The following is a 24,553-nucleotide window of genomic DNA, read 5'->3' as shown; positions in this document are numbered from 1 at the left end:
GTGTTTCTAATGAACTGAGTCCGAAAAACACAAGTCCCCCGAGACCCTTTTTTCTCTTAATTTCCATTAAAAATTTACTGTTCTGTGCGAGTGAAAATTTGAATAACTATCTCATGAGACTAACTACACCGGGAACTCACTAGATTCAAGGTCTCTTTGCTTCTTGAATGAAAATAATTCATTTATATTTTGTTTGCAGAATTATTCTGCACTGATTCCAAGCCCTTACTCTTGCCTGGTAATCTACATTTGGTTGTGAACATTTGCCGAAACAGATCTGGGTGTGTGGGTGTGGGTGTGTGTATTTCTGCTTATGTATGTCTGAGTGCTAAAGCCAGTAAGACATCAATAAGGGCCATAAATACTCTTGATCCTCTAGATCAATGGTGTCTTTTTGAACGATGTGTCTGGACAGAAATGTTCTGTAGCTCCTCTAAAATAATAGATCTATAATATAATGAATATATTGTTTCCAAAACTATAATACAAAATATAATTATGAATTATTAATATATAATTATATTAGCATACTATACACTCATTAATAATTTATAAAAGAGTTATAATACCTATACTATATATTATAACATGCACCTATATTCACTAATACATAAGCAATATACTCATTATGCTATAGATCTATAATTTTATAATTTTAATTAATAATGTACTTGTTTTATCAACTTTGGAGTTCAATAGTGCTGCGCACCTGAGCCCCCGGGACAGGACGTGTGAGAAAGGTGTGCTGGTACCGATCAGAGAAAGCACCACACTCCAGGCTCAGCAAGACTCAAGCTCGTGTTTATACAGACCTATTTAACCCTCTAGGGAATAACCAGAAGAGTTGCAGCTCTTCCAAACACAGGCTAATTTTGTAATTAATGCTCCTCTCTAGGGCCAGAAAGTCTCAATGTCCTGCCTTTCCGTAGTGTTTTTTATTCTTGCATTGCCAGAGTTCACTGTTCCTTTCCACTGTAACCTTCAAATAAAAGAGCAGCTCACCCTCTTAGAAAAATGACAGTTCGGGGTCTGTGAAATGATATTCATGCAAGATTCCAGGCAGCCTCTTCTGTATCTCAAAGATGTGTCTATGGATTTCACTCAGGGTAATCCTGTGTATCACCTACACCGACCTAGAATTAAGAGCTTTGGGTGAATACTGCAGCAAGATTTCACCGATGCACGTCCTGGAGGGCCTTGTGGCTCCATGTGTGGTCCACGGACCAGCAAGCAGCCTCAGCGTCACATGGGAGCTTGTTAGAGACGCAAAATTATGAAACCCTTCTTCAGATCTACTGAGTGAGAATTAGAGTTCGGTAAGCGGTAGCTGGAAAACCATAATTACAACAGTGGGTATTATTATCGTGAGACTGAATGGCCTTAAGATTCTCTGCAAGTTCACACATCAGGGAGATGTCACTGTACGTGTCCGGGCATCGCGAACTTCCGTGAGGCCAAGAAAACAGAATGAGGAAACGTCTACGATTCATCCAAGGATGGGGGGTGGGGTGAGATTCGGGGCAGTTCTCCACATCCTGCCCTTTATTCTTTGGAGTTAAAATTCGAGCACCAACAATTCCACCAGAACAATCTCTTTCTCCTTACATATAAATCAGGCGTGATTATTCTTAAATAGGAACAGTCAGAGTGTATGTATAATCATTTAAATTGAGAGCAGAATAATGAGTCTTGATTAGCAATACATTGAACCAAATGTGGGGGTAAAAAATCAGAGTGCTTCTCTGTTCAGTTTGTGCCTGGAATACTTGAAATCTGGTTAAATGGCACATTTGTGTGTCCATGGAGCCCAGTTAAATACCCCATTTGACTCAGGATTCTTTTTTACCAAAGTACTCTTTCAAATGGTAGAAATCAAGACTAGTCTATCAGCGCAAAGAAGATGGGATATTGAATTTTTAATCCGTCCTACCATTCTGCAAGTGTTTTGTAACGTTTTATTGTTGAGCCATTGTTTGAAAGGCTTATTAAAATCCTCAGTTATCTCCCCAGCTGTTCTTTGTTTAAATCGATACTTAATGCAACCCAATTACCTAGCAATGGCAAATTAGGTGATGTGTCGTTACGACTTTGCGCTTTTTGTTTCGAAAGGACAATCGGTGTACGTGGTATAAGAGAAACACTAGTTGTTCAAAGAGTAACAGTGTCTAGATCATTGTCGTCACATAAATTTTAAAGATGGTAGAATGCCGTTGATGCAGGGATCTAATTGGGGGGGATTTTAAAGGGTATTTATTTTGAGCTTCATATGTACCAGCAATGTCACCCGTGATGTTGAAGAACAGGTACTTCATGAGTCCCTCCAGTAGACACGGTGTCCACGTGCATATTGTTAGAAAGTGTCTCCCTGTTACCCACAGTCTCTGCTGGTGAACAGTGTTGCTACTACTTTGCAAGAAAAAAGTAACATGGTGCAGAATCAGTATCGAATGCACGTTGCAATGGCGATGTCGGTTTGGAGAGGAAGAGTATGGTGTCAGGTGACAGGAGAAAGAAAGACTGACTTGAGGACCAAGCAAAGGACAATGTGTGTTGGATAGAATCGGGTGGTGTTTGCACACCAGGCTGGTGGTGATGCAGGACACTGGACGAAAGCGGGGGACCGAGCTTGGTTCCATGCAGGAAGGGTGATTTGAAATACGTATTTAGTGAATGTATGAATTAATGGATTGTGTCCCTACTAGGTGTTGTAAAGAAGGTTATTTTTAAGAGGGAAAAAAAAAAGAATAATGCCAAAGAAAAGCCCTCATTCTCTGGAAGTTGTATATACACGTGGCTAGGAGAATGCATTAAAATTCACGTATTGCTGCTGAGTTTCATGCTTAGAATAGTCAGGAAGAAAAAAAAAAAAAACAAGTCAGTAAAAACCTTTGACTATGCTCCCCTACGCAAGTATTATATCTCCTTATGGATTAAATGTTCCTATTAACTTTACAAGAATGAGGAGAATCTACACGTGTCTGCGTGTGTTTGTATCTGTGAGTGTCTTCCATCCACTGTGTCCATGGTTCTTACTGTTTTTGTTTTTAAATACGGTTCCTATTAATTCCAGTTCCAAGGGACATGTTTTGGGAAAGGGTGGTGCCAGGCTTTCGACAGCCTTGCTCATTTCAGCATTTCAAAATATTATTGAAATATTTTGAATGTAATATTTCCATCTGTCCATACTTTAAAATTATATACATTTCGGTATTCTTGAAGGTAATGGGAACTAAAGTGAACACATACCCATTGGATGAGATCAGTGAAATGTGGCCTCTGATCCCAATTAATTCTTAATTTGCTTTAAGCACATCTCCATTATGTTGTTTCTTTTCAATTTCCCTTTTTTTTTTTTTTTTTTGGTTTACTTCCAACACAGACGCAGAAGCATTTCACAGTCTTGCCAGGGACGGGGCTGAGGCTTGAACTGTGTGACAGAATGGGTTAGAAGGTGAGTTACCAGAGCGCTGTGTACCTAGGAGCTTGACCTGACTTCATTTTTTCTAGCTGTTTGGGCAGAATAGACAGAGCTTCAGGGGGAGGTCCACCCAGGTGAGGCTCTGCCCTTGATGAGAGCTTGCCTTTCTGGCCTCAGTTCTGTTTTGCTGCTCTAGAAAATGCCGTCAGAATGTCACCTGAGGGGATGAATGTGCTTGAAAATTGTGAATGTCACAGGTGATGGTGGAAATCTCAACTAACACTGTGACGAACCCATGGATACTTATTCTGTTAGAGCTCCAAGCACCGGAAGTCTCTGGTCAAGGTGGGTCAGGTTGGTTCCTTCTGGAAGTTCTGATGTAGAGTCCTTCCTGAACAGCCTCCTACTTTTGTTGGCCTGAGCCATGCCTGGCCTCTGTCTCCACTGTCACTGGACTATCGTTCTTATGGCTCCTGTGGTCTTTGCCCTGGGTCCCAATATCCTTCCTCATGGGTGGACGGACATCAATCATTGCGTAGGAGTCCATAATGGAATTACACCTAAAAACACCCTATTTCCAACTAAGCTTACATTTCTGAGATTCCCTGTTGATGCAGATGTTAGAGAAGGGGGTCTATTCAACATGGCACACAAATTAAGTCCTTAATTTGACTTTAGAAGGAAGCATCTTGTCATTTCTGTCATTGGGATGAAGGTGAGCATGCAGGAAGTTCATCACTAATGGCTTCCAAGAAGAATGCTTATAAGCAACCACAGAAGGTTGCTTTGGGCAGACACAGAAATGCACAGGCGGTCATGCTTCCATGGAAAGTCTAAACTGTGCCTCATGGGGTCTGGAAGGATGGATGGCACAGAAAGATATTCTGAGTTGAGGCAAGGGGCCAGACCTTTTTAGCCATAACCCTTAGCCCTCATTCTCTGCAACTTATAATTGAAAGCATCAAAACGAACCCCATTTCTTTGAGCATCAGAGAACCCCTAACCCAATTGCTGGAAAAACCCAAAGACTGAGAATGATATTTGTCAACAAATCAACCACATTCAAGTAAAGCAACATTTTATAAACTTCCAAAGTATAACAATCCCTGGGAATCACCAGGAGGACATGTAAATTCAGTTAGAAATAGAGTACAGAATGTTATATCATTTTAGGGATCATTTCCATTTTTTAAAAACATCTGCACAAAAATAGCAGGGAGAGGCAGGTTGTGTTTTGAAAGCAAAGAGAAAAGAGCAGTAATGATAATATATGGTCCTGTATGAAAACTTGATGCTCCTAAACCTGGGGGCATTGTCATAAGAGCTCTGTGACATTATTGTGTTGCCCGTGAATTGGGAGACAGAGATCCATCCTGCACAGAAGCATGCTCTTTGTATAATTTTGCAGAGGCCTCTCTTCCTCCTTCGTTCCTGACTCTGCTTTCTGTAGCCAAGCCCAGAAAGGTTGCATCTTTCCTGCACGTAAACATTTTTACCTGTCACCACTCTTCATCTCTTCCCCGCCATGTTCTCCTGTGTGTTTGAACATTCGGATGGGGCTCCTGTTCTCGTAAAGATGTGCTCATTCTCTCTTTCATTCCTCCTGGGTGAATGAGCCCATCTCCTACTACCTGAGGAAAAGACAGTGTGTTTAAGTGGCTTGACTACAGCATGGTACTCTGAAGCAGAACCAGTTTTCAAGAAAACACCCAGGATGAGATATCACCAAGACAAAAACAAATCCCACCACCTAGAGCTCAGTGGATGGGATTGAATTTGCTGTTAGATGTTTTCAGCAGCACAGCCTTCAGGGTGGGGGAATTTGATGTCTCACCATCGAAGGAAGCACAGGAAGCAGCATGGGAAGAAGAAGAAGGCATATGGGAGGCTACGGCTAAAACATCCAAGCTCAGAGTTCTTGCTGGACCATCACAGCTGCCTGGTCCATGGCTGCTGAGGTGGGACTGACCCTCGCACTCTGGTCATGGTGCACAGGACCTCCTTGAGCTAGTACACCAGCACAGACAGACTGAAAATGCTCATGGAGGGCCTTTACCAGGCATCTCTCTGCAGGGTTTGAAGGAGAGGAAATCACTGTGAGCACATAGATTTCCTCCAGAACTCTGGCTGAAAACAAGTCAGGGAGGGGAGGGCACACAACCCATGCAGGACATGTGTGGACACAGAAGGGTCTCACTTTACCTTAAACACGGGACCCCTTCATCCATTAGACTCTGCACCAGTGTAGGCTGGGCACTCTCTCTTCTTAACCCCATTTAAATTTTTTAAATATTTTTTTATTCCTTAACCCCATTTTAATGGATGACAAGTCAAGTCATAAGGTGACAACTGACCACAGTATATTTTACATAAAACAGACCGGGCGGCAAGTACACACAGACACACACACACACACACACTCAGAGGAGAGCACATATGGTTATAAATCCTCGTCCTGATAGTTGCTTTGGGAAGATAGGCATGACCCCTGTGCCCACAGCTTGTCCTCATGGTCTTTCCACTGTGGGGTTCCCTGATGCTGTAGCATCCTGAGGGATCAGAACCCTTGGTGCCTCTGCCTGAGTCGGGTAATTTTCAGCACCTGCTTGCTTGTCCACTAGATCTGACAGCATCAGGACTGAAGCACATGAGACACTGTGTGCTCCAGGTCATAGAAGCAGCCTTGTCCCTAGGGATATGTGGGATCAATTATTCCCACCTTTACCACTCAGCGTTCTCTCCAGAGAACAGAACCGGTAGGATGTATCTATGTAATTGTCACATCAATCATCTATCTATCTATCTATCATTTATCTATCTATCATCTAATCTATCTATGCATCCATCCATCCATCCATATCTATCTATCCATCCATCCATCATATCTGTCTATCATCTATCATCTATCTTTCTATCATCTAATCTATCAATCCATCCACCTTTCCATCCTATCTATTTATGTATCATCTATCTATCCATCCACCATATCTATCTATCTATCTATCTATCTATCCATCCATCCATCCATCTATCCATCATATCTATGTATCTATCATCTATCTATCCATCCACCATATCTATCTATCATCTATATCTCTATCCATCCATCCATCCATCCATCCATCTATCCATCATATCTATCTATCATCTATCCATCTCCATCTGTCTATCATATCTATCTTCTATTTACCTCTGCATCCATCCGTCATACCTATCATCTATCATTTTATGTACCTATCAATCCCTCATATCTATCCATCTATCTAGCATACCTTTCATATCTATCTCATCTGTCATCTATCTATACCTATCCATATCTATGTATCAATAGGTCTATCTGTCCATCATTTATTTGTTATTTATCTTTGCATGTCTACATATCTATAGAGGTCTATCATCTATTTTTTTTTTTTTAAGATTTTATTTATTTATTTATTTGACAGACAGAGATCGCAGGTAGGCAAAGAGAAGAGGAAGCAAGCTCGCTGATGAGCAGAAAGCCTGATATGGGGCTCGATCCCAGGACCCTGGGATCATGACCTGAGTCGAAGGCAGAGGCTTTAACCCACTGAGCCACCCAGGCGCCCCTATCATCTATTTTTAATATCTATGTATCTATCTATGTATGTATCTACCCATCATCATCATTTATCTATCTTTGTATCATCTATCTATCTATCTCTTGAATTTCAAGGAACTGGCTTGTGCAATTTATGGAAGCAAGCAAACCTGAAATCTGTAGGACAGGACTGGAGGCTGGAATAGTGGAGGTTATACTCTTTAGTCAGAATTTATTCTTTCTCAGTGAAATATCAGTTTTTGCTTTACATCTTTTCAAGCAATATATGAATTCCCATCACTTTAGAATAAGTGGCTTGATCTACAGTTAATATTATTGTAGACATTAAACATGGGCGAGATGCCTTCACAATTAACATGTGGACTAGACTTTAATGGATAAGCGAGTAGTGTAGTTTACGCAAGTGCATACCCAAGACAGACCTCTGCACCCGCTAATGCAGGGACCACCATGCTCGTTTTTATTCTGTTTGCACATGGGCATGAGAAACTTAAAATCACCAGTTCTTTATGGCCCTTTTGGTGTCAGTGGTGTAAAAAATGTCTTCCTATTTTTTGCTTCTTCATTCTTGTTTGCATTTTCAACTATGTTTTTCTTTATTCTGTTTTATGAAACCAACATTCTAGATACGTTTTTTGAACTGAAATTTAGTTGTTAAAACAATGTAAGTTTACATGATACTTTCTTTGTTATTAAAATCACTTAGTATAAAGGGAAATTGCTTTTTAACAAATTCCTCTATTTTTCCAGTTTTCTCTATGTAAATTATTTTTTTTAAATGCAAAGGCATCACTCAAGAAAAAGTATAGCAGATTGTCCAGCAAATAGTTAATCTTTATTGCTGACATGCAAGCAATAATACATGTGAAAATAGATTTATTTTATTCTTTCATTGCTCAGAGAGAAAGAATGATGATAAAATTCTTGCAGATAAACAAATTCCACAACATAAAAAAAATATTGTGTAATTTTGCTTTGTTCCAGGAAACAGTCCGTAATTTTCAGTTTGGTTCTTTTTTGGAATACAAGCCATCATTCCTTTCAAGCAAAGCGACTCATTTTGTCGTAAGACCCAGCTTGTGAAATTGTAAGAAAAAGGTACCTCTTACTGGATTTGGAGGAACATTCTGTTGCACTCAAAAACTAATTTATACTGTGCTAAGAAATAGCAGTGGGGCCAAAGTGCTCTCCATTATATTTCTTTGTATTATTATAAGTCCACACAAATTGAAAGAATAAATGCTCCCTTTGTATTTCATAAAATATGTGCAAATGTGTGTATCTAAGAACTAGAACACCATTTCAATGCTGAAGAGAGTAAACCAAAATATCACCTAACAAAGCAGCAAAGCTAAAAGGAATTACAAGAAAGTGCAAAATGTCTGTAAAATTATGAAATAGATAATGAATATCTATCTATCTATCTATCTATTAGATAGAATTACTTCATACACCACACAACCTAAAGAAGATATTGATTCTCACATTTTCCCATCATTTCAACCTCATAAATAAAACTGAAAGAAATGTTGTGTTTAAAAGTTTACTCATCCAGATATCATTATGCATCTAGTGAAAATAGGTATGATGTATTTCTTGAACAATTAGATTTTAATTTAATTTATTTTTGAAAAATTAGATTTTTAAGTGTACCTTTTGTAGTGCCCCAAATAATTAAACACATGACAAATCATCACAATTCTAAATATATTTTGATTTAAATTTTATAATATTTAATACAAGTATAAATGTATTGTTTGTAATTTGTTATAAAAAGGGATTGATTCAGTGATTTGCAGTGTGTTTTTAGTTTCAGGTAGTAACATATATTTCTGTAGTGATTACATTTAATTCAAGTTTGCTTAGATAATACTTAAGCATCTCTCCTCTCTATAAATATTTTCCAACTCATGAGTACCATATGCATTTTTATCGATTTTAATTTTTTTGCATTTGGTTACATTATAAACCATCTCATGTTTGAGGATGACACATTAACATTGTCAATCCAGTCAAGGATAGTAATGTCAAAGGAGATACTGCCTACTTGTAGGTCTTTATAAACTATGGACTTGTATATGTCTATATTTTTTTCTTTTTGTGAAGTCATCTCTACACCTAGTGTGGGGTTCAATCTCATGACCCTATCAAGAGTCACACGCGCTTCCAACTGACCCAGCCAGGCACCCCTTCTGTTTATCATTTTTGCTCTGTATGGAGAAGGAGGAACTTATAATGAGGAGTATAATGGAATTTTCCAAATGTGTAATTTCACGGTATTGGCCAAGTGCCTGAGACAACAGATGTCTTTGACATCCTATGACTCAAGAAGAAGCACTAGTCCAGTTGGGTTTCTGTGGTTCAAGTACTCCCTTGGTAAATGAGTTAGGACACTTGTCTAAGTAGCTTTGAGAGGCATCAAGAAGTCAAAGGTGTTATTATCTCAGATGTAAGTACAGTTGACCCCCGAAAAACACGCCACTGACCACGGAGCAGTGGAAATCCACGTATAAGTTTTGACTTCCCCCAAATTTAACTACAATTGGTTGATGACATGAACAGTCAATTAACACATATCTTGTATGTTGTCGGTCTTCCATCTGTATTCTTACAGTAAAGTCAGTGAAAGAAGAAAATGTTTAAAAAATCATAAAGAAAATGCATTTACAAAAGTATATTGTATTTATTGAAAAAAAAAATCCACCTACTGCAGAGTTCACACCCATGTTGTTCAGGGGTTAATTGCAATGGGGAAATGGGCCAGCCATGAATAAGGACTACATGAAGACCATGTGAGCTTGTACTGATTCCATCCATCCTGATCTCTTACCCATGAGTAGGATATTTGGTACATAAAACGTAGCATACAACACCAAAGGACCTTGCCTAAATAATCACCATATACATAAATAGAAATATTTTCTGAATGAGAGTGTGGAGCAACAGGAACTCTCATTTGTGGTTGGTGGGAAGGCAAAAAGGTACAGTTACTTTGGAAGGTATGTTGGCGATGGCTAACAAAAGGATGCATACTCGTACCTCCTGATCTAGCACTCTTCCATCCTTGAGTTTTCTTGTCACGGGTGGAATTGCTATGCATGATAGTATGATATAATAAGGAATATAGGGGTGCCTCAGTGGCTCAGATGGTTATATGTCTGACTCCTGGTTTGGGCTCAGGTCATGATCTCAAGGTTGTGAGACCAAGAACTGCTTTGGGCTCTGTGCTCAGTGAAGGGTCTGCTTGATATTGTCTTCTGTCCCTCCACCCTGCTCTCTCTCTGAAGTAAATAAATCTTAAATATATATATATATAATATATATATATATATATATATATATATATATATAGAGAGAGAGAGAGAGAGAGAGAGAGCTGGTTCCTGAGACAGAGCTCATAAAACCTTTATAATTTCCTGAGTGTTGGAGGTGAGAGGAACATCTTGTGCTTTTCACATCAAGTCCCTTTCAAATAGATCTAAGTTTATGTCAGTGAGGTGACTCTAGCGGACCCATAGATCCCTTCTGGATAAGGGCTGGTCACCAGAGGAGCCAACCATGTGATTAGAGGGTTGGAACTTGCAGCATGAACCCCTGACCATGACCTCTAGAGAGTGCGGCTGGAAGCTGATCAAATCGCCAATGGCCAGTGATTCAATCAAGTGTGCCAATGGCCAATGATTTAATCAATCACACATGGTGGAATCTCCAACTATGCCTCAAATGAAGGGGTTCACCGAGCTTCTGGGATGGTGAACACATCCAGATGCTGGAGTGATGGTGTGCCCCAAACTCCCAAACTCATCCTATCCACCTTTTCATCTGACAGTTCATTTGTACTCTTTGTAATATCCCGTATAACACATGGGCAATAAGTAAAGTGTTTTCCTGAGTTCTCTGAGCCACTATGATAATTATCAAAACCCAGGAAGGAGTTGTGGGAACCCCAATTTGTATCAGATTGGACAGAACTGTCAATACCACTAGTTTTGACTGGCACCTGAAGTGGGGGCAGTCTTGTAGGACTGAGCTCTTGACCTGTGGTGTCTGCACTAACTCTAGGTAGATAGTATCAGAAATGAGTTGAACTGCAGGACAGCCAGTTGGTTGGTGTCTGTAGAAAACTGCAGACTTGCTTGGGGTAGGAAGCCCACATGCTGTCCCAACACCTGTGGCCCATTTACACACTATACATGCATCCTACACTGCACCATGACCATGAATTTGCTGGTTCTGTTTATAGGTTCTTCTCCACCATGATTCTTAATTTTAAATAAAAAAGCTGACCAGTCAAGCAACTAATTTCTTACATGAGGCTCTATGAAATAGAAACTATATTAGCAACTCATTTAAAAAAATTAAATATTTAGTTTATTTATTTATTAGAGACAGAGAACAAGCAGGAGGGGCAGAAGGAGAGGGACTCTCCAGGAGATTTCATGCTGAACATGGAGCACACGTGGGCTCAACCTCACAACATTGAGATCATGACTTGAGTCTAAACCAAGAGTTGGATGCTTTACTGACCAGGCCACCCAGGTGCCCCTAGCAAATCATTCATCAAGCAATGTCTTCGAGTCTGGTGCACAACCTTATAAGGGATCCAAGATAAGCATGATGAACACATTCTGTTGCCTTCATGAAGCTCATAGAGGAGTAGTGTAGGAGGCACTGGTCAAGAAGCAAAGAAACATAAAATTACAACCATGACGGGTGATCTGGAGGAACGATAAGTCATGCTGAGTGAGTAGTTTATGGTTGTCTGTAATCTGAGGGAGAGGCCAACATCCTCGTTACCCCTTGATGGACATACTGGTGCTTTCCAGTGAAGACACAAGAGAAAAGAGGCACTGAGAAGACATCAGAAGCAGCAGACTTGGGAGCCGCATTATGGATGGAAGAGAACCCTGATGAATGGGTAGCACAGGAAGCAACTTCAAAACACATGGGGGAGCAGAGATCTGGAGACCAGAGAAAAATCAGGAGATTGCTGTCTTTGAAGATGAAGGAAGCAGATGCTCCCAGTTCCTAGGAGGAGATGGGAGTGTGAAATATTGACCAAGAATCCAAAAGGAACCAGAAAGATTCTACTGGATTTACCAATGCAGAGGTCAAGGAGCCTTGCATAAATTCTACTCAAGTGGAGTGATGAATAGCAGAAAAAATGCAATAAAGCAAATTAATCCAAGAGATCCTTAAGAGCAGGGTCTCTATCCTTATTTCCACAATGCCAGGAAGAGAGCAGGTGTGCAAAACCATTTGTAACTGGATGCATATGCTGTGAGATGTTTTGTTGTTCTTGATGGCTGGTCTGTAAGATATCAGATAGCTGGATCTCCTCTTCTGTTTTAGTCTTTCCTTCTCCATAGCTATAGAGCTGGCCACAGATAGGATCCCAGTCCTATGAGCCAGCCAGAGACATCTGTCTGCCTGGAACTCACCCACTTCCAGCGATTCCTCTGGATCCTCAAGTTCACGCCTCAGGGCATGTGCATGACAGAGAAGAAATGATCCTTTCCCATACAGCAAAAGTGCCTGAAGACTGTTGGCTAGGTCCAAAGAATTTCAGGTGGGGTTCCAAAATGGCCGGGAAGATACATCTTTTCTTGCTGATTCTGTCTTGTTCTCAGTCTTATCATATCTTTAACCATGACCCAAAAAAGTTAAAAGAAACACACACCAGAATTGGTCTTATATTTAAAAGCAATGGCTCTGAGAGCATATTTTTAATACACGGCATATGGACTCACCATCTGCCGGCTTCATCTGAGAGTAACGATTGGTGGGTAGTGAAGAAACTGACATTAGAGAATGATTAAGTATTACAAGGTTAGTCCAAATTACACATATGTCCACACACATCCCAAATGAACTCCCAGTTTTGAGGAACATGTGGACTTTCTATTTTTTCCCCCAAATCTGTTCTTCATTCAGTAATCTAAGACAAGCAATGGGCAGTTTTGTCCAACTACGTTTAATCCCATGAAAAACGTGGTTAGGAGTTAGAGAAATAAGAAAAAAAATTAAACATGGAGAAATAGGATTTTATAATGGGAATGATTTGGAGTACAGTGAAATTCAAAGTTCCTGGAGCTCATTCATCTCTCTGAACATGAACACATTAAATGTGGACATGGTTAAGTACTGTCAGAAGGCAAGTGTTTTTTTGGAGGCCAGGTTATTATACTCTTAGGGCAACAGACATTGCTGAAGGCTTTTGCCATTGTGGTAGAAACCACATCACAAAGATGGGTTTAGGGAAGAAAGGAGATTGTTCATGACCTTTCCATTCCAACGTGATGAGCCCATCTTTCCAAACACATATTTGCCCTCATTCACAGAAGATGTGAATATTTTAGCATCTTATTTTTTTTCTTTTTTTAACTTTTTAGGTGACATGAAGTGAAGAATCTGGGGATAGGTAGATTATCTTGGATTATCTGAGTGGATCCAATGTTACCATAGATATGCTTAGAGAAGGAAAGTGGGAATATCAGGGTTCATTGTAGGGAATCAGAGAACAGAAGATGCTGGACTGAGATGAGGAAGAGGCCATGAACTGAGGCCATGAACTGAGCTGAAATCCAAGGGATGGATTCCACCCGGAAACCCCCGGAAGGAACACAGCCCTGTCAAAACTGAGATGTTAGACTTGGACCTCCAGGATTGTAAGAACAAATCTGCATTGCTCTATGGCACGAGAGTTGTGTTAATTTACTACATATCAGTATTGAGAAACTAATTTTCAACCCAGTTAAAAGGAAATTAGTATCAATTTAATTAATATTAACATATTAATATCAGTTGCATTTTAGAATTTGTTTTGTTGATAGGTAAACTTATGTATATTAATTTAAAATATACAGTTCATATTTCTGGGTTCTTTAGGTATTTCTATCTGCATATACTTATAGATGTTTAAATTATATATATGTGTGTGTGGGTACATATGTGTATATATGTATGGATATGTATATATTCATATATATTTATGAATATGTGTGAGATATAAATTTAAAGGATAATATTATCTACATACATTTTGAAAACTTTCTCATGCAAGTTCAGATCTCTGTGGTAAAGCACACAAATACACATTGTTTGGTTGATGGAATTATTGCCAAGTGAACACCCCCTGTACCACCGATTAAGAAATGGAGTCTTTCATGCATGCTAGAGAGCATGGCCACCTCACCAAGACTGCCCTTTCTTCTGTAGGATGCCTACAGTCTACCACCAAAAACCTGTGTTACTATATTTGATATTTATATATATTTTTAATATTTTATTCATATATTTGAGAGAGAGCAAGAGTACAAGACAGGGGAAGGGGTAGAAGACTCCCCGCTGAGTAGAGACCTCCCCCACCCAACGTGGGTCTTGATCCCAGGACCCTAAGATCATGACCTGAGCCAAAGTCAAGAGTCAGATGCTCAACCCACTGAGCCATCCAGGCGTCCCTTACTTGTGTTAAGATGTGCATAACATAAAATTTGCCACTTTACCCATTTTTTAAGTGTATTGTGAAGTAGAATGAAGCATTTTCAGGTTGCTCCCACCCATCTGTCTGTAGGACTTTGTCACCTTCCCAAAAGGTATGTCCCCATCCCACACTAACACCCATCCCCAGTCCACACCCCTGGTGCCCACCATCTACTTTCTGTCTCTGTGGATGTGATTTCTAAGTGAAATCACACAGTATCTGTTCGTTTCTAACTACATTATTTCATTTAACATAATGCTTTCAAGTCTCATCCATGTTTTAGCATGTGTCCAAATGCCCTTCCTTTTGAAGGCTGGGTAGCATTCCACTGCACGTAGAGGCATCAGTACATCTCTCAATGGACAATGGGTTGAAAGGATGCTCAACACCTCTGGCCACCAGGATAATGGAAGTCCAAATCACAAGGAGACGCCATGACATACCCATTAGGATGCCTAGTATTTAAAAGAAAAACAAAAAGTACAGCAAAACCCCAGACAATAACAACGTGTTGGGGACGGTGTGGAGGAACTGGAAATGTTGTAGGCAGCTGGTGGGAATGACATGGCCTCCATGGAAAAGAATTTAGAGGTTCCTCAAAGCATGAAACACAGAGCTACCATCAACTGCAGCTTTGATGTCTTTATCCAAGAGAAATGAAAGCAGAGGCGTAAAGAAGTATTTTACATGCATGTTTACAGCCACCGCTAATTGTGTTCCATGTGGTCAGTTTGTATCTCTGTCCTGTTCAGGTACTCATGGTTTGGGAATGGCTATAGTTTTTAGACAACATGGCTATTTGATCACTACAGAATTCCCTGACTGCAATTTTTCTTAAAGTCTGTTCTGTTTCAAATTGATATGGCTATCCCAGCTCTATTTTGTTAGTGTTGGAAATACTTTTTTATTCTTTTCCTTTAACCAGTCTGTGTTTTAAGAATGCCTCCAGGAAGAGGCACAGGTTATGTTGGAGCTATCACAGTTGCGTAACAAATGACCCCAAATGCTTGAGTTTTCTGTGGCAATGAGCCCACATGGGGCACAGTGTGATAGGATACCGAGACTTGTGTCAGGAAGCCATGGGGTGGAGGGGGGCATGTGTCCAGAGAGCTGGGTCTGGGGTAATTGGGAGGTTTATTCATTCACATGTTTGGGTCCTACGCTGCAATGGCCTACACATGAGAAGATCCTTCACATGACCTCTCCATGAGACATGGTTGCCCCACAGCATGGGCATTCATGCTTTTTTGCATGAGCAGTCTCAAGGTCCAATTACATCAGTGCAGGGGAACACCTAAGAGCCTCATGGTCCTTTAAGACTTGGCCACAGATAGCACAAGGTGTCACTCCTACCCTGAAAACTCTGCCTGGGTTCAGGAGGGTGGGAAGAATCTGATTATATCTCTCAGTTATTTCTATATTGAAGTAATTTCTAGGGGCACCTGAATGGCTCAGTTGGTCAAGCATGCAACTCTTGATTTTAGCTCAGGTCATGGTCTCAGAGTTGTGAGATTGAGCCCCACCTGGGACTTCACACTTGGTGAGGTCAGAGCTCAAGATTCTTTCTCTCCCTCTCTTTCTGCCCCTCTGTCAATAAAAAAGTAAAATCCTGGAAAAAAGGTAATCTCTACATCCAATGGGAGCTCAAACTCATGACCATAAGATCAAGAGTTGCCCATTCCGCCAACAGAGCGAGGGAGGTGACCCCTCATTCTATCTCTTGATCAAGGTGTGAGCGGACCAGATCATACAAGACAGTGTCACATGGGACACACATCTACTCCAAATGCAACTTCCCAGAGTCTGACATCTGTTTTCTTTAACATGGAGCACGACGTCTCTTTGTATTAGATTTAATTATTGATATACTGAGTTTAAATCTGTCCTATTAATATGGGCATTCTATGTATGGGCATTCTCTGTGTCTTGTCCATCTGCTTCATCCTGTCATTACCTGAGGTCTTTGGGCCAATTAATCCATTTTCCCCGAATGCATATTTTTCATTTCCACCTTCATTTTTTAAGAGTTAAGATTTTTATGCTGTTTTATGTTTCCAGCTCAAACTGAATGGGAAGTACAGATATTTCCCATAGACCTGCTGCCCATACTTCATGCCCATGTGCACAGCCTTCCCTTTATCAACGTCCCCACCAGAGTGGGACACTTGCTATGAGGATGAACCTATAGTGACACATCATAATCATGGAGCGTGCATACTTAAAGTAAGGTTTGCTCTTGATGAGCATTCTGTGGGTTTGGAAAAAGGTACAGTGACAGGTCCCCATCTTTACGCTGCCATTAGACTTTTTTTTTTCCAGTTACTAACATGCATTGAAATTCCTGCCATGTCTTCTGATGGATGGACAAGTCATTTCTTCTTAGAACTGAGTATAGTCCCATGGGCGGGGAAAAGAAAAGGTGTTGTGGGGTTTAAGGGATATATGGTCCCTCCTGAAACTGTAGACTCAATTTGGCTACTGTATCACAAAGTAGGGATAGACTTTAATAAACAAAAGGGGACAAGCTTGCTGTCATGTGATTTTACTTACAAAGACAGTTGATGGGATAGATTTGGTCCAAGAGATGTTGTAGCACGCCAACTTCTGGCTTCGAATATTTCCCTCATCCTTAGTTGTTTTTGTTTGTTTGTTTGTTTGTTTTGGAAGGGGGTGACTTTACTATCTGAAAACAATGTCTGGTTGTGACTATTATCTTCAAGTAAAGTACAATAAAGAAAACATGTTTGCTTCCACAAATTCAACAAAGATGAGTATGGTGTCCATATATATTCCATAAATGACGGCAGTAAATCTGCTGTATTTCATCATTGTTGTTATTACCCAAATCACCTCCGCACTTAGACCCCTAAACTACTTTCAGAACTTTCAACCATGTTCTGTATCTTTATATTTTATATCAGACATGGGTAGAGCTCAGCCTTCTCCTGGAAAAGATACACACATTTGCCTTTTGATAAGACCGTAGAAACGTTCTCTAGAGCAGAAGCTAGCGTTTCAAAAAGCTATCCTTCAGGGTGTAACTCAAACGGATGCCATGGAAAGTCCCAAAAAGCAGATGAGTTTGGGATTTATGCAGTTCAGTTACTTTAGGCTGGAAAGCTCTGTTATGGACATCCAGCTGACACAAGGCTCTTTTGGGTTTATGACTGTACACACTTCCCTCATTTATAGGATCCAGTGTTCTGGTTTTATTTCCTAGTTGGAATAATAGTTTCTGTTTCTATATCAGCAGATAGGAAGAAGGCAAGCACCCCTCACACATTTTGCAAGTGGCAGTGTTTGAGGGCTAATCTCTAAGTGATTGGGATACTAATGCAACGGGACACACTTTTGTAAAATATCCATGCCACGGGGCACCTGGGTGGCTCAGTCAGTTAAGTATCTACCTTGGGCTCAGGTCATGAGCTCAGGGTCCTGGTGATTGAGCCCTATGTTGGGCTCCAGCTCAGGGAGTCCGTTTCTCCCTCTTCTTCTGCTCCTCTCCCCACTCTTGTTCTCTCTCTCTCTCTCTCTCTCTCAAATAAATAAAATATTTAAAATAAGTAAAATAAGACATCTCCACAATATTTGCCTGGTGAGGTGACTAGACCACACAAAGGCTACTATTAAATGCAGCCAGAACCACACAGGTTCATTTTGGGGTTTTGGGGTTTGACAAACCACAAGGCTGTGCTTATCAGCCCCACCCTGCCCTATGACTTGTAAAATTCATTTGCAAAACAATGGACTCTCAAGGGTTCTTTGTAGCAGAGAATTTGTTGCTGAGGTCATGTGTAAAGCCAAGGAGAACACAATCTCATCCAACACAAGCCCTCAGTGTAAGTTTATGTATAGGCTGTGGGTGTCCAGAGCTACAGGTAATAAGGTCTTGGGGTGATGTATGGTTAGATCATTACTATGGGATGATCTAGTAGGGAACTTTACACTTATTCATATGTTTCCCCATGCAAGGCTGCATTAGGCATGCACTCCAATCTGGTTTTAAGACAACATTTAGAGTTTTTCATCAATGGTTTATCACGGGTTCTACTGGGGGCATCAAAACACAGATATGAAGCTTTCTATAAACCACAATTCGTTAAATCCATCAAGGGGCCATAAATACAGCCCTACATATTGCCATCTCGTTTTCACAGTAGACACAGACCATATCACCCGATTGTCCCCCATCTAGCGCTCAGAGGCCTGATATGGAAAAATACTCTTTTGTGTGCCTCCCTGTTCTCCACTCTGATTTGACCACCATTAAAAGGGACAAGCTCTTCAGAAGGAATTGTTAGGAAGGCCACTGAGCTCTCTGGGGACCCAGATTGCAAAAGAAACTCACTGCGGGTCAAGCTGGGGACAGCATGCAGCAAAGATAAAGTGTTCAACTATGTGTGAAGGAAATTATGCCACCACTAAAAGAAACTTAATCTTCACAAAAATATCACTGCATTTAAAACACAAGATAGACACTATTTTTCTCATTTTTATAGCCAGCCCCAAGTTAGCACATTGGTACCTCAAAAATACAGCTCAGTTGAAAGGTTTGTTTACAGGTAGACGAATGATGCCTGATAAATGTTTATTGTAGTTATAGGATTCTAGTCATGTAGTATTTATATGCCCAATATTATATGCATAATAGATAATATTGAATATTATATACCAGTCACGTCATTGTTGTCTAAATAGAGTATGTGTGTTTATTTTACATAGATGATATAGATTTATATAGACTATTTCCCTAGAAAAGCATTTAATTTTTTTTTAACAACCCCAAGATCAAAGTTGCATGGTTCAGTGACTGAACCAGCCAGGTACCCCAAAATCCTTTGATTAAAACTCTAAATCTGGGACACCTGGGTGGTTCAGTCATTAAGCATGTGCCTTTGGCTCAGGCCATGATCCCGAGGTCCTGGAATTGAGCCCTGCATCGGGCTCAGCTGAAAGCCTGCTTCTCCCACTGACCCTGCTGTATCTCTTGCTATATCTCTCTGTCAATATAAATAAGTAAAATCTTAAAAAAAAAAAAATCTGATAGCCAGGGAAGTCTCAATAAATTTGATTAAAACTGTTTTGCAGTAGTCTTTGTAGCAAAAGATACATAAAGCAAGGCGGGGACACTCTGGGAAAATTGTTGCAAATTGCAACACAAAGGGCTAATTTCCAAATACATAAAAATCTGCTAGAAATGTGTATGTACGTCTAAAAGTCGATCTGGAGATGTGCCCTAGAAGAAGGATAATGAAAATTACCCGAGAGTTGATAAAAAGTGAAATAGACATTATTCGTAGTCATATAAAATATTCACTACCCATTAATAGAAAGAGACATTAAGAATTATAAGCTCAGGGACGCCTGGTGGCTCAGTGGGTAATGCCTCTGCCTTCAGGTCAGGTCGTGATCTTAGGGTCTTGGGATCGAGTCCTGCATTGGGCTCTCTGTTCAGCAGGGAGCCTGCTTCCCCATCTCTCTCCCTGCCTCTCTGCCTCCTTGTGATCTATCTCTCTGTCAAATAAATAAATTGTAAAAAATCTTCAAGAATTAAAATCCCATTAAGGTCATTTTTTAACCTACCAGTTTTGGATGAATTGTGAAATCTGACTTGTGCTTTTATTCATAAGTCTGAAATGTCCTCACAATTTTCCAGACCTGCTACTCGACCTTCTTGACCTGCTACCATTGAGTTCCTACAAAGGAGAATTTGTAAATATCTCCAATTCTTATAAATGCTTCTACCATTGACCCAGAAGTCCCCGTGCTAGGAATTTATCCTACATAGACTTCCACACTTCTACAAAAAATATGCATAGGGTAATTTACTGCTGCATTTTGTATACGAAATCAGATGTTCCCCATATGTACGAGGAAAATCTAGGCTACCCCCCACACACCCAAAACCATATTTAGAAACTGTTTGTGTCGCTCTGCCACAAGATGGTCAGGACACATTCAGTAAAACAAATTTTAAATTTAAAGACACGTGGAACGTGGACCCCTGAGTGTGTCGTTCCTGATGTCTGCATACTGCAATTGTGGGGTGGGCAAGACAGGAATGTGAACATTGCTCCGTGTTCTGTGTTGAGTAGGGGTTGAAGGGGATCCCATGGCTTCCTCGTGAGGGGATACGTGAGGACAGTTGAGTAAAGGGAACAAAGCCGGTAAAACCTTGCAGAACCAGTAACACCAAGAAAATGCAGAAACCAGAAAGTGCAGAGTTGGAAACGGCCGTAAGAACGGGCTGCAGAGAGGGGCCCTCGCTGGTGCACGGGGTCCAGAAGAGCTCTGGGAACACAGGCTGCTGCACGGTCATGCTCTCCCCAACCCCCCAACCTCCATTGGCCAAACCCAATCAGAAGCCAGAGGGCAGAGAAGCCCTCTGAGCTGGGGCCTGGGGTCAGGTAGAAGGATGAAGTAAGGATCTCGGGGGCAGCGTGGGGCAGAAAGTCAGGGACCAGCGTTGACCCTGTCCTCTGTTTCAGTATCATATCACGTAGGGAAACATTGGTGTGGTGCCCTCAAACACCACTGACCATGCCCCAAATCATCGCTTCTTGTTAGGCATCTCACAGGACCAACGTTCTTTCATCCAGTGTTTGTAGAGAGAATTCCCCTCTGAAAACAGGACTGACCCATTAAGAGGGTGGGCAGCCCATGCTGTCTTCCAGACACATTTGCCATCTTGTCTACGGGAGACGCTACCCTCAACCGATCATGCTGGAAACCAGTTACTGTTTCTGTAACTGGGTGTGTTCCTTTCCACAGATTCTAACTCAAGGTGCAGTATCAAGACTATTATTCTGTTTATCAGCAGCAAATGTAGGCTCAGGTTACATTTGTGTATACATTTTTGGAAATGACCATCCACTGGACGTTCTCTTTAACTTCAAGAAGTACTTATTAACCCCCTACTATGTACTCAGCTGTTTGGAAGACTAGAATCACAAAATTGAAGATATATATATATTTTTAATTAGTTTCCAGGGTAGAATTCAACACCCAGGGCTCATCCTACCCCATGCCATCTTTTGTGCCCATCCCACAGTTACCCTTTCCCCCTACCCACCTCCGCTCCAGCAACCCTGTTTCTTTCCTAGAGTTAAAAGTCTCTTACGGTTTGTCTCCCTCTCAATTTCCACCTTATTGCATAAAATTACATTTGTATGTTATTCACTGCCGATTCTGTGTCTGCTCTGTCTCTCGTGCTTTTCCGTTAAGCTTGTAACAGCCAGCCTCCAGCATTAACGATTCTCTTGATCGTGAATAAATCTCTTGAAGGATGCTCGGATTTGGGCAACACTGTATTTTGTTGCTTCGATCCTGATGCTGAAACGTCACCAGTAAATAAATACTAGAAAAAATTTTCTTAAAGGTAAAAAAATAGTTCCATGTCTCGCTTTAATCTTATGCACTCAGCTAACATGTGTATATAAATATACACGAGGCATTTTTTTTTTTTTTCAAAAAGGCACTTAATAAAAGGAGAAGTTTAGAATCAATGATCAATTTCCAAGATTTATCCTGGCTTGATACCTATTTTACTCGGGGCCACGGGAGAGTTCAGAACCTGGAATATGTATGTGAGGCTCCATTTACTAGGCAAGAGGAGGGCAGAACGTCATTTGGGATGATAGTAGCTCAATGGTCATTTACAGGAAATGGCAACTTAATGAGTAGGAAAGGGAGCAAGATAAATGTCTGTGTTCCACCACAAACACCATTACTCAACAGTCATAAAAATGTGTTTTCGAAAGCATGATCAAAAATACCTCTTTTCCTCCACACGTCGGGTGGATAATATTGTAAAGACATAACTACAAAATGGACCCATTTATGATGTAGAGTCCCAAATCAATTTTCTGCCAGTGTTTTATTTCCCTTTGTGAGAATCCCCTCCATTATTCAATTTTGAGACGCGGCTAGGTCTAAATGTTCCCCCATAATATAGAATCGCATCTACAAATTGCCTTACCCTCTCTTATGGGCACGCCTTGGAAATTAGAAGTATGGAATCTCACCTGAGATATTTATACAGAATTGTTCAAAAGGAAAAAGTAAAATGATGCTTCCCAAAGATGATGGTATGTTTCCTTACCCACATTTATTTCAACACAATGGGCTACATGTCTACAGTTAATGGTTCACGTTTTGCCGTATTTAAAGAAAAATCAAATAAATGTAGCTCAGGGAAGTATAGCTATTTAAGCAGTTATAAAAAGACAAAATAGGGAAGGCTATGCATTCAAGCATTACAGACCGTCTTTGCTAAGTGTATTATACGATAACTCATGTCGTGAATTCATCTATCTTTCCAGCATGAATGAAAATTTCTCTAAGGTATTGAATCACCAAAGAGTAGGAAAAGCCCATTGGCTTAATTCCAGAGTTTGGTGTTGCTGTCGGTTCCCCCCGCCCCCCGCCCCCAAGTTACAACAGTGCATTTGTCTTACAAAATACGTGTATTTTGATGTAGTTGTATTTACCGATCTATACTTTTATAGAAGGCATTGCAGTCTTTGGCTTAAGACATTATTTTCTACGGTGATGTCAAGATATTTTCCAATGACTTCTTTCTTTTTTTTACAGATTTTATTTGAGACAGAAGGTACGAGTGGAGAACAGGGCAGAGGGAGAGAGAGAAGCAGACTCCCCACCGATGAGGGAGCCCAATGCAGGCTGATTTCGGGACCCTGAGGTCAGGACCTGAGCCAAAGTCAGATGTTTAACCCAAGTGAGCCCTCCAGGAGCCCACCATGTTGTCATCGGAAAGTCTGAAGTCTCTGTTTTTCACATTGAAGTTTTAGGTTCCTTTGGAATTTAATTAATTAGTGCACCACGGAGATTTCTCTTCTATAGGTTTCTCCCTTATCTGTAGCGATAGTATTCTTGGCCTCCCTGTATCTATGCTCTTCTTCCCCACAGATCTTTGAGGTGTTCAGACTGACGGATGTTCACAGCTGCTTATGTTTTTCTCCCCAAATGTTTTCGCAGCTGGAAGTAACTATGGTTTGCAGTTCCAGAAAATTCTGTGTGGGCTCAAGCCAGTCGGGTGGGTTTCCCAAATAAAGCCACTCTCCTTCGAACAGAAGGACCTTCCAGATATAGGAAGGTGACCTTCCTTTCTTCATGTGTGTAGGGACAACACTGCTTCTTGACTTCAGATTTCTCAGAACTGTAAGTCGAAAATCCCACCTGTTGGGATGATGGAGAAGAGTGTATCCTCCATGCCCCTGAACTTTCTATTATTTCAGAAAAGTACAGTGCTGTCTGGTGAAGTCACTGATGATGGCATCTTTCAAATAAAGCTGAAAGCAAAAGTAAGGGTAACAAGAACAGTTATACGATCATTATTTATTTTGTAGGTGGGACACCTTCTACCGGTTTCTTGGAGTGCAAACTTTTTAAGATGAAAACGGTCACATGTCCATATCTAGACATGACAATTCTGTAAGTTCTGGTGTCCAGGGAAGACATCGTAATGATTGACCCCAATCTTCTTCAAAAATTTTGTTGGGCTTTTCTTTGCCCATTATATTTCTAGATAAATATTTAGGAACAATTTGTGAAGTCAAGAAAATATATATAATTAAGTAAGTTAGAATTTGAAATCAACCTGGTGTAGAATTGTCACCTTCTACACAAATTTGAAGAACGGACATATTTGCTTACTGAGTCTACCCCATACCAAATACTGATAATCTCAATTTTTTTTTTAAGATTTTATTTATTTTACTTGACAGACAGAGATCACAAGTAGGCAGAGAGAGAGAGAGAGAGAGAGGAGGAAGCAGACACCCTGCTGAGCAGAGAGCCGGATGTGGGGCTCGATCCCAGCACCCTGGGATCATGACCTGAGCCGAAGGCAGAGGCTTTAACCCACTGAGCCACCCAGGCACCCCTGATAATCTCAATTTGTTTAGGTGTTATCTCATGTTGTTCCTAAACTTTATTTTTAACCTAGAGTTCTGGTTTATTTTTTATTACATGTGTTTCTAAGAACTTATAGAATTCCATTGGGATTGGAATTTTTGAACAAACAGCAGTCACACTTGGTATCTGGTGTTAG

At 40.5% G+C, this 24,553-nt stretch overlaps 1 long non-coding RNA gene across 2 annotated transcripts in view; it reads left to right on the top strand.

Annotated features, from left to right (window-relative positions):
* Window positions 1–23,816, top strand: part of LOC132007452 (uncharacterized) — a 28,624-nt gene extending 4,808 nt beyond the window's left edge. Inside the window, exons 3-4 of one of the 2 annotated variants that reach the window (XR_009401356.1) lie at window positions 3,380–3,451; window positions 23,074–23,816. This is a non-coding gene — a long non-coding RNA (uncharacterized LOC132007452). Of the gene's footprint in view, window positions 1–3,379; window positions 3,452–7,982; window positions 8,196–23,073 lie in introns of those variants that run through there. The other variant, XR_009401357.1, reaches the window with a different exon arrangement.
* The last annotated feature ends 737 nt before the right edge of the window (window positions 23,817–24,553 follow it).

The sequence above is a fragment of the Mustela nigripes genome, chromosome X (assembly GCF_022355385.1).
Source record: "Mustela nigripes isolate SB6536 chromosome X, MUSNIG.SB6536, whole genome shotgun sequence".
NCBI lineage: Eukaryota > Metazoa > Chordata > Mammalia > Carnivora > Mustelidae > Mustela > Mustela nigripes.
Note: the sequence above shows the minus strand (reverse complement) of the source record. Positions and strands in the feature narration are given on the sequence as shown.